Source organism: Saimiri boliviensis, chromosome 8, assembly GCF_048565385.1.
Source record: "Saimiri boliviensis isolate mSaiBol1 chromosome 8, mSaiBol1.pri, whole genome shotgun sequence".
Taxonomy (NCBI): Eukaryota; Metazoa; Chordata; class Mammalia; order Primates; family Cebidae; genus Saimiri; species Saimiri boliviensis.
This window is the reverse complement of record NC_133456.1, coordinates 65,836,387-65,847,935: the sequence shown is the minus strand read 5'-3', so window position 1 is coordinate 65,847,935 and position 11,549 is coordinate 65,836,387. Positions and strand designations below refer to the sequence as shown.

The window sequence follows — 11,549 nt, the reverse complement described above, 5'->3', positions numbered from 1 at the left end:
CAAGACCAGCCTGGGAAGATATCGAGATCCTCATGTCTACAAAAAATATAAAAATTAGCTGGCATGGTGGCTCGTGCCTGTGGTCCAAGCTACCCAGGAGGCTGAGGTTGGAGGATCACTTGAGCCCAGGAGTTTGAGGATGCAGTGAGCCAGCCATGATCACACCACTGCACTCAAGCTTGGGGACAGACTGAGACTCTCTCTCTCTCTCTCTCTCTCTCACACACACACACACACACACACACTAAATCTGTTGGATTATATATTTAGGGATTGAGCACCTTTGGTTATAAAATATTTATGGTTGCAGGAACAAGTTAATAACTAAATAAAGACCGAAAACTTATAAAAATATACCAGTACTTTAAGCAAAAAGCATTTTTTTTTTTTTTTTTTTTTTTGAGACGGAGTTTAGCTCTTGTTACCCAGGCTGGAGTGCAATGACACGATCTCGGCTCACCGCAACCTCTGCCTCCTGGGTTCAGGCAATTCTCCTGCCTCAGCCTCCAGAGTAGCTGGGATTACAGGCACGTGCCACCATGCCCAGCTAATTTTTTGCACCTTTAGTAGAGACGGGGTTTCACCATGTTGACCAGGATGGTCTCGATCTCTTGACCTCGTGATCCACCAGTCTCGGCCTCCCAAAGTGCTGGGATTACAGGCTTGAGCCACCGTGCCCGGCCAGCAAAAAGCATTCTTAATTTACAAAGAAGTTTTAAAGATAATAGTACACTCATAAATTATTGTTAAAATCAATAGTAACAAAGAAAAGTAGCAATACTAGTAGCCTGACACAAATTGATCACAATCCTTCATAAGAGACAACACTCTTCTTAATGACCTATATAAACAAACATTAAGTAATTCTGTTTGTACGTTAATGTGCTGGGATTACAAGTGTGATTACTTAATCACTTATCCGCCGAGGAGGCCGGATAACATGAGGCCAGGAGTTGGACACCAGCATGGCAAACATGGTGAAACCCAGTCTCTACTAAAAATTAAAAAAAAAATAGCTTTGTACAGTGGCAGTATCGTAGCCGGTGAGGTTTATCTGAGGTGCGATTATTGCTAATTGAAAACTTTTCCCAATACCCCGCCATGACGACTGGAAATATAGTCAGCATTGGCAATTTTTGGAATTTACAGAGATGGAATAAAGAAAATTAAATAAAAAAATAAATTAAAATGGAAAAGAAATACAAAAAGAAAATAGCTGGACGTGGTGGTGCACACATGTAATCCCACCTATTTGGGAGGTTGAGGGAGGAGAATCCTTAAACCCAGGAAGCAGGGGTTTTAGTGAGCCGTGATCATGTCATTGTAACAAGCAGTAAAACTCTGTCTCAAAAAAATTTTTGTTCTTTAAAACAGGTGCATTCCTCCTCTTGCTTTCTGAGGACTCCCTGCTCTGTCACTTAGTAGTGGCTAATAAACTCTTTTAAAGTCACTAGACTGTGCGACTTGCCATAAATTCCATTTCGTGTGAGATCCAAAATCCTGTTGCTGGGGTCTGGGACAGGACCCCTCTTCTGGTGTCAAAATTATATTAATTCTTTTCTTTTCTTTTCTTTTCTTTTTTTTGAGACAGAGTCTTGCTCTGTTGCCCAGGCTGGAGTGAAATGGTGTGATCTCGGCTCACTGCAGCCTGTGCCTCCCAGGTTCAAGCGATTCTCCTGTTTCAGCCTCCTGAGTAGCTGGGATTACAGGCGCCTGCCACCACACTGGCTAATTTTTGAATTTCTAGTAGAGACAGGCTTTTCCAATGTTGGCCAGAGCAGTCTCGAACTCTTGACCTCAGGTGATCCACATGCATCAGCCGCCTAAAGTACTGGGCTTACAGGTGTGAGCTACCTTGCTGGCCGGCTTGTAACCTTGGTGATCACTTGGATATGGAGGGTGGAGGAGGAGGCGTGTCACCCAGGTATCGCTCTTGGATTACCACCTGGGATATTAGGCACAGGCTCTATTATTGGTTCGAACCCTGAGAGCGCCAGCAAACAGCCTGAGGTGGTGTGAAGCAATATGATGTTTTCATGAGTGCCTGGGTGCAGACGGGCTGAGGCCTAAAATGGTATCAGCCCCAAGTGAGGGTGAGGCTGGGGTTTTCTAGTCTCCTGTAAATGGGACGTGTTCCAGTCTGACGTAACTGCTCCATGGTACCTAGACGGCCTCTCTCCTGATCTTCAGGGGGTCCTTGTCTTCCAGCCTGCCCTTTTCTGGCTTCTGCTGGCTTGCTGACCCATGCTGCTGGTGCACGTGGTCTTGTACCTTGGGACCAAGCCTGAGGAGGGAGGAGTAATCCCCCCAAGTTTTCAGGCCCTGGGGAGAATCTTTCATTAGGGAGAGTAGGCTGGCTGATTCTTCTTTGTTAGGCACAACTTGGTTTTGCAGGTGCAGTAGGGTGCCTAAAGCTGAGAGCTTGACTCCTCATATGGGCCAGACTCCACGTGGCCGTTCCTGTGACTGCCAGGCCACTTTGAGGCTGAGAGACAGTTTTATCTCACCTCTGTCCTGCACATGTTTATGGATGCCTTCTCCATGTTGGCAGATCTGGGGGTCCACAAGAAAGGATCCCGTGAAGAGATCTCAAAGGTCGTTAGTCCACTGTGTTTATCACATCACTTCCACAATCAAAGATGAATAAACTATAGAAGCGTATTTAATAATAACTTTGATGGTGCACCTGTGTTAGGCAGTGTTTTAGTTCCTTGAGACACCAAGGCGTTGAGACAATCCTTTGCCTTAGAGTTTTGCATCTGTAAGTCCTGCTATCGAGAGCTGTGTGTGTTAAAATGTCTGATTTATCAGGCGGGATCTGGGCTGTCTGTAAGCTTAGTTTAGGGGAGGCTGGTGTCCAGCAAGTTTCCAGTACCCCTCAACATCCCAGTTCTTCTCCACCAGTCTTCCAATTCTAGAACTGATGCAGAGGCCCTCAGAGCGACTTAAGAGGGGAAGTAGTCACTGTGCTCTGTGGCTACCTTGTTTGGAAGAGTACATTGTAAATCCTCTCCTGACAAAACGTTGGAAACAAGTAGTGTTTCAGCTTGAGTTTCTCATAAATGGCTTGCAGTCGTATAAACCAGAGCATGCATACCACAGGGCAATGTGAGGGTCCCTCTACCACCCTTTCTCCCAGCGGCCTAAGTGGGTATCTACACAGAATAATGTGTGCAGACTCACTGTGTGGAAGTCCAGTGCTTTGTGCTTGGAGTGTCATCAGGGAAGGACCCCTGACTTGGAAGGTTGCCGAGCTGCCACGGAGGGAAGGAGGGGGCATGCAATGATGCTGGGTCTGCGTCTCGCTCTGTGACAGAAGGCATGAGAGAGCCTTGGTCTTATGAAGACCATGGGTGTCCCAGCTTACTTTGGCCCTGAGCAGCCTGATGTAGGTGCTGGGCCCTGGTTTTGGAGGTTAGAATATAGCACGGGCTTCCACTGCATGGCTGGCGCAGTGGGCATTCAGGTGCCTATTTGGGGACTGCTATGGAGTCCTGTGCCAGATGCAGTGGTGCACAGCTGGGAGCCAAGGGTCCCTGCTTCTGTTGGAGAATCTGGGCAGATGTAAAGTGTTAAGGTTAGTGGTAGGGTTAGGGGTTAAGTTTAGGGTTGATGTTGGGGTTTGGGGGTTGGAGATTGGGGTCAAGGGTCAGGGCTAAAGAGTAGGATGAGGGATTGGGTAGGGGTAGGATTAGGGTCACGGGGTTAGGGTTTAGGGTTAGAGGTTAAGGGGATGAGGGTGAGGGTAATAAGCAGATTACTAAAAGCAATTCTGCTTCACTTCAATAACAACCTTCTCCAACTCATTTTGTCTCCATAAACTTACTTTTCCAAGAAGAATCCCAGGCTTCTTAAAGCACCCAGTGACTTTTCACACCTCCAATCTGTGAAATTCTGTCTTCTGCCATATGCCTAGTTCAAACATACAAGGAGAGGCAAAGCCAGATGCCTTTCTGAAGGGACCAGCAAAATTCTTCTCTTTTTCTCTCTGGAATGAAATGGATTCCTCTCTTTCTCTCTCTGTACCAAAATAAATTCTCTGGACCATCAATGCTAGCCTTCAAAAGCCAAACTCATTTGTGAGATCTCCTTTAAAACTACTGTAGACCCAAGTGTTTATATTTATATGACATTAATTTAGTATTTATATTAATATAAGGGAGAATGTTTAAATCTGTGTACACCACATGTGCCTCTGGCTTATTGCCCAGCTAATTGTCACCTCAGGCTAAACTTTGGTTTCTGTCTCTAATTTTTGTCGGAAAGAATATAACTGATCTCAAAACATCTGCTTTTATTTTAGGGACTCGGGCTGCCATCTCCATTCCTCCCTCTTTTCTTGTGGTCTGTGTGGAAGTTCTTTAATGTGAACATTTTGACCACCTTCATGCTCCTATGTCCATTTTCAGGACATTCAGACTTACCCAGCCAAGGTTGTCATCTTAGGCCAGGGATTTTTTAGGGATCTTTATTTTGCTGTGATACGGTTGGCACTTCTTTGACTCACTGTATCACCCCAGAGTTATTTTCATTTTAGGAGCCCAAGAAGGCAGAAAAAGAAGTAGGTGAGCAATTAAACCTTCTGAGTCGGGAGAGAGTCCCGTTGTGTTAAGCAACGTTGCAGAACACTGTATGTAGTAATGTAGCAGATGAGCCATGTGGCTGCTGAGCACACATGCCTGCTTGCTGCTGTGAACTCAGACTCCCTCATCATTAGTCTTTTCTATCTCTGGAGGGAATTATAAGGGCCATTTATTAACCTGTAAGTCATAGAGAGTTAAAGGTGTTTCCCCAAAACACTGAGGACAGAATGAAAGGTGAGGAGTGTTAGCCACAGCTCAGATGTGCAGGAAAGTCTCTCAATGTAGGTTGTTGGAGAAATGCAGGTCTTTTTTCTTTTGGAAGTCTCCCTAGAATGGGGTCAAGGACTCTGCCCATTCTAGGATGAATAATTGGTATATTAGACACCCTCAGATATTTATCCCAAGCCTTCATTTAGGGTTCTTAATGAGTTTGTTCAGCCATCACAGTCTCAAGTGCTAAGTAAGACATTGGAGTCTCTCTACAGTCCAAATTAGCACTGTCTTTAAAGTTGAGTTTCTCATTATTCTCACTTGACATACCTTATGTATCCCACACACATGCTAATAATGCATCGTGCTCACTGTTACCTTTGCAACAAGATTTAAATTTTACTTAGCCTGGAGGAGTGCACTTCACATGTCCAGACCCAGTTCTGACTCATTCTTCAGTCCTGCATCGGTCAGTGGGGGCTAGGTTAAACCACGGTGACAAACAACATCCACATTTCAGTGGCTCAAAAATCTTCTTCCTCATTTATTTGCATCTCATCATGGGTCAGGTGAGTGGTCACTCTGTGCTGTGTCGTCCTAACACAGGAATCGAGGCTGAAGAAGGTACCATCAATAAGATCCCCATTGCTCTAGAAAAGACAAGAAGTATGCTGGATAGAACTCTTTCTTGGAGATTTCTCCTGAAAAAGTCACATATTATTTCTTCTCACCTGCGATGGCAAAAAAATTTAAGTAGGTGTGATGGAATAGTCAGAATGCATTCATAAAAAATGATCTGAAAATATGTGGAGAACAGCGCCAATGACTCGTGAATGCCAACATGCATTCCTGACAACCTAGTGCTGCTACCCTTCGCACTTCTGTGTGGCAAAGTATTAGAACTTCTTATTTGAAGCCATGTCACTCAGAGGGACTGCAGAATACATAATGACATCTCATTTAGGATGTCCTTAGAGAATTCAAGAAAAAGAAGTTGAATAATCAAAAAATGTTTTTGGGTACAGCTGTTTAGCACTAGAGGGTAAGATTAGAGATAGAGTGTAGTGATAATAATAGGGTTAGAATTGGGGCCTGGGTCAGGGTTGGGGCTGGAAGTATGGTTAGAGGTACAGTCATGGTCAGGGTCAAGATAAAAGTCAGGGTCAAAGTGAGGATCAGGGTTTAGGGTCAGGGTCAAAGTCTAGGGGCAGGATTAGGATTAGAAGCAGAGCTTTGTTCTCCTCAGGACCCACCTGAGGAGAGGCCATAGCCTTCGAGAACCTGGTAGTGTGTCCACAGTGAAGATCAAAGTTTTGTTCTTCTCAGGTCTGACCTGGGGAGATGTGGCTGCAGACCATGTGAGGAAGGTGAGACAAAAGCTTCCTGTCTGCTCCCCATGTGCAGAGGAAGGAACTCCAACACTGGCTTTACTTCCACACATTATAGTCTACAAGTCTTGTTTTCAGAAGCCTCCCTTGCTTGAGGCTTTGGCTCCTCATCACCGTAGCATGCCCTAACATATTGTAAAATTTGAGTTTGTTTTTGGGGTGAGGTCTACATATGGAGAAAGGAGAAATGCTTAGAGCCACCATCAGGACAGCTTGGATGAAAGCTGGGGATGGGCAGGTGCCTTTCAAGTCACCCCAAGCCTGAGGCTGGAGGAAACATGGCCACCCCCTGTAAACATTTTTATTCATGTTTTAATTACTCATTTTTCTTGCAGCATTAAAGTAGTCAAAACCGGTGTATTAAAAAATGAAAAGTAGGCATATAATAACTTGTCACATTATTTAAATTTAAATATATTATTTGTACCTCATCAATATTTTTATTTTGTTGAGAAAGTCTAAGGTTAATTGGCAGTATAGTTTTAATAGTAGATAGAATAATGTGTGTTTTACAAACATTAACATCTTACATTACATGTATAAACCCCGAAAATCTGAGACAGGTTTTGTATTTTTTTAGGCAGTTTATTTTGCCAAGTTTGAGGATGCACGCACCCGTGATGTATCCTTATGAGGTCTGGACAACATGTGCCCCAGGTAGTAGGAGCACAGCTTGGTTTTATACATTTCAGGAAGTCATGAGACATCAATTATTATGTGTAAGATGTACATTGGTTCAGTCCAGAAAGGTGAAACAACTTGAAGAGAAGGCCAAATGGGGGGCTTCCAGATCATAGGTAGATCATGATGAATGGTTTCATTCTTTTGAGTTGCTGATTACCCTTTCCAAATGAGGCAATCAGATATGCATTTATCTCGGTGAGCAGATGGGTGACTTTGGATAGAATGGGAGGCAGGTTTGCCCTAAGCAGTTCCCAGCTTGACTTTTCCCTTTAGCTTAGTGATTTTGGGTCCCCAAGATTTATTTTCTTTTCACAAGGTCTGACATGTTTTCCTATGAGCATTAATTATTCATTGTGTATTTTATTACACAAATAAGGCAGAGATTTTTTAAAAAGTATCAACTTTATGACTAGCTAAATAATTACATAGAAGTTCAACTAAATTTGGACACATTCCAGAGTTTGGGTTTCCAATAATTCTTTGTAATTATTTTAAAGGTAAAGTATTTTTTCCCCATAAAACATAGAAACATCTAAAATCACCCATAGGATGTCCTGCCAATTTTGTTTCTCTAGTTTCCTCATTTTCTGCAAAGCCTTATTGAGGAAATTGACTTTGAATATCCTTTTAAACTTTTCTGTTTTAGGAAGTGTTGTGGTGAAACATTGAATTATCATGGTCACAAGTTTGGTTCACATTCTTTTTTTCTTTGAATATTTTTTCTTAGTGGCCAATATTTGATTCTGGTGTATTATGGCTAAAAGGTAGAGACTGGAAAAAAAGACAAGAAGAATTTGGAATAAGTGATCCAGTCACAATGAGTCAATCAGCCATTGGAACATATTTTTACAAAGTCACTCTTGTTAAAATATTTATCCATGAATTGAAATAGAATCTGTCAGGTTATTATTTTTTTTCCTGTTCTAAGGTGAACAGCATTTTAGAGAATGAACCCAGGACACATCCACAGCACAAGAAAAATATGTGAAAAATAAGTTTACACATATGTAAAGCCCATACTCAAGGAGTGAGGTGTTAGCTCCACCTTCTTGATGGCTGAGTGTCTACATTAAGTATTTGGAATTCTTTTGCAAAGGAGATTTCTTTTTTTTTTTTTTTTTTTTTTTTTTGAGACCGAGTTTCGCTCTTGTTACCCAGGCTGGAGTGCAATGGCGCGATCTCGGCTCACCACAACCTCCGCCTCCTGGGTTCAGGCAATTCTCCTGCCTCAGCCTCCAGAGTAGCTGGGATTACAGGCACACGCCACCATGCCCAGCTGATTTTTTGTATTTTTAGTAGAGATGGGGTTTCACCATGTTGACCAGGATGGTCTCGATCTCTTGACCTCATGATCCACCCGCCTCGGCCTCCCAAAGTGCTGGGATTACAGGCTTGAGCCACCACGCCCGGCCTTTGCAAAGGAGATTTCTATTCAACTCCATTTGCTTATTCGCCTACACATACAAATGGAGACACCTAGATAATTACTTGAAGCTTTAGTTAGTATTAAACACTGCAGCATTATGTTGAACAGTTCATTCCTGTCTTGGCCAGCGTAGCTCTTTTTATTGGCTCCAGTTTTCTTTTGACATATTTCAATTTTTCTCAGTACTTACTTACTTTCTGATACTTCAAGATTATCCTGGCTCATATATTTACTGTTCCAGTTCTAGTATCACACACTTCTTCAAAGAGCCTGATTCCTTTCAGAATGGTAGAAAAACTTATATCTGGCTGCTGAGTGAGCACATTGTGTCTTATCTCCCATTAGCAATGCTAGGAAGTATATGTGTGTATGTTACCTACCTATACACACCTAGTTAGAAAGGTTTTGATGTGGAACCTCAGATGTATCTGTATTAAACTAAACATAAGTTTATGTTGATGTCTTCACCTCTGATCTACTATCACATGAATCTTTCTACCCTTCTCCCCTTGCTAATTTATAACCTCCCACTTCAAAAGTAAGGGACCTGGTTCCTACCATCTGCGACTTATATAACTCACTGTTTGATTCCAGATACAGATACTGTGTTTTTGCAATTGTTCACCATTATCCCTGTTGGAAAGAACTTTATAAAATGGAATCCAATGATGAAGTATAGTTTATTTTTCTTCAGCCTACAGATTCTATTCATTGTTAAAGAGACTTAGGTCAGCACCGTTTTCCCTACACCTTCAGAGAGTTGTTTCCCACATTTGTGTCTTAGTCCATTTTGTGCTTCTGTAACACAATACCTGAGGCAGGGTAATTTGTAAGTAAAGAAGGTTCATTTGGCTCACAATGCTGGTGGCTGGAATGTCCGAGATTGGGCAGCACATCTGGTGGGGCCTCGGTCTTTTTCACCTCATAGTGGAAAGTGGAAGGGGAGCAAGGGGTGCACCAGAGGTCACAGCAAGAGTGAAAGCAGGAGGGAAGCCAAGGAAGCAAGGCTCTTTTTGACTATCTACTCTTGCAGAAATTAATCCATTCCTGTGAGAGCAGACAGAACTCACCCTCATGGGAGGGCATTAATCTATTCATGAGGAATCGAACTCCATAATTCAGACACCTTCCACTAGGCCCCACCTCCCCACACTGCCACCTTGGGGGTCAAATTTCAACATGAGTTTTTGCAGAAACAAACCACATCCAAACCATTGTAATTTGTAACATAGTTAAATTATTTTTCATATTATGGATTCTGTGCTGGGATACTCCACATCCTGAATAATATTATTTAATTTGAATAGTTTGATTTACACACTTAGCTGTAAAATTCTGCATTTTTTTACAAATGGATAGTGGCCAGTATATACTATTAAAATATCATATGGAACACTTCAAACCCCCACCCCATGCAGCCAATGGCTTTGCATCTGTGTAGTTTCCCTTCTCCAGAATCTCATTAAATAAGGTCACACTTTGTGGATTCTCTTCACACTGTCTTCTTCCACTTAGCAATGTGCATGAAAGATCACTCATGTCTTCGTGTGAGTTTATAGCTTGTTCCTTTCTATGGCGAAATAGTATTTCATTGCATAAATGTATTACAATTTGGTTATGCATTTTGGGGACCAAACCTTCCTCTTCTTTGGTCCAGGGTTGGAGGCCTTCAAATTATCTGACAATAGATACATTAATAGGGGAGACAATACTTGGCTGCTTGTTCCACATGTATCATCATGTGACAAAATTCATCAGATGGCAGGATCCAGTTTACAAAGAGGTAAAAATAGCCCAAAGAAAAGAACAAGACTAGAATCTGATAACCCACAAGGGCTATAGTTTTCCTATTTAGAAAACTTTTTTGAAAACAGGGGCTGGCTCTATGGCTGAGGTTGGAGTGCTCAGCTTACTTCACCCTCTATCTCCTGGGTACAAGAAAGCCTCCCTCCACAGCCTCCTGATTATATGGGACCACAGGCACATGCCATCATGCCCAGCTAATTTTTGGATTTTTAGTAGAGGCAGGGTTGTGCCATGTTGCCCAGGCTGGTCTTGAATTCTTGGCCTCCCAAAGTGCTGGAATTATAGGCATGTGCCACCATACCTGGCTGAGTTTTTCATTGAAACATAAAATTTCTCTCTGTAGTAACCATCATTTTTGATCATAGATAATCAAAGATTATTCTTGTTTTAAAAATAAGTCTAGTTTTGTTAGATTTTGCCTGATTATTTATGTAAGTGCAGCAAGAACAGGAGCTGACCACATAGGTGCTTTCAAGCTTCTTTGCTGCAAGTTTTCCTACAGAATCTCAGATTGGAGTTTTAAAGACCTTATTGAGGATAAAAGCCAAGCCCAGAACATACTATCAAATTTCAGCTGCTGTCCTAATAGCTTTGAGTGAATTCCTCTCTTCTTGAGGCCCCCAAACTATCCCAAAATTCTTGGGCCTGCAAGTAAAGGACCTTTCTTACTAATCTGTAAGGATGTGAATCTTGTAATCTAGGTATTAGGCTGGCTTTTCTCAGACTGCTTTGTAAGGATTGGGTCCATAAAAATCAACCATAGTTCCTTAAAATTGCTGGTCATAACTGATCTTAGGTACACTATTGCTAAATATGATATTCCAGTAAAAAACCTTGATAGTGGCCGGGCGCGGTGGCTCAAGCCTGTAATCCCAGCACTTTGGGAGGCCGAGGCGGGTGGATCACGAGGTCGAGAGATCGAGACCATCCTGGTCAACATGGTGAAACCCCGTCTCTACTAAAGGTGCAAAAAATTAGCTGGGCATGGTGGCGTGTGCCTGTAATCCCAGCTACTTAGGAGGCTGAGGCAGGAGAATTGCCTGAGCCCAGGAGGCGGAGGTTGCGGTGAGCCGAGATCGCGCCATTGCACTCCAGCCTGGGTAACAAGAGCGAAACTCCGTCTCAAAAAAAAAAAAAAAAAAAAAAAAAAAAAAACCTTGATAGTATAAACAAAGTTTCCAATTATGTCCTGTTCTAAGGTGAACAGATTCTTATTGGACTTCTGCTAAAAACTATATTGTCAGGAAAATAAGAGTGTTCAGTAAGAATTTCAAAATTCTGGAGAAATCAGTTGAGGAAAAAGATAAATGCTTTATTTCTGTTTAAATAAATGTAATCTTAATTGTTGTGAGTTATAGTTAGCTTAAGGGAAAGAGATTTCTTAAATCCAGAAACTATAACATTAAAGAACCAGCAATGCTCAAAAGAAGCTATAAAATTATAATCAATTTT

At 42.2% G+C, this 11,549-nt stretch overlaps 1 non-coding gene across 1 annotated transcript; it reads left to right on the top strand.

Annotated features, from left to right (window-relative positions):
• Positions 1 to 1,014: 1,014 nt before the first annotated feature.
• LOC141585501 (U4 spliceosomal RNA) lies at positions 1,015 to 1,155 on the top strand. The gene has a single exon (XR_012519054.1). It is a non-coding gene; the product is annotated as a U4 spliceosomal RNA (small nuclear RNA).
• Positions 1,156 to 11,549: the final 10,394 nt, after the last annotated feature.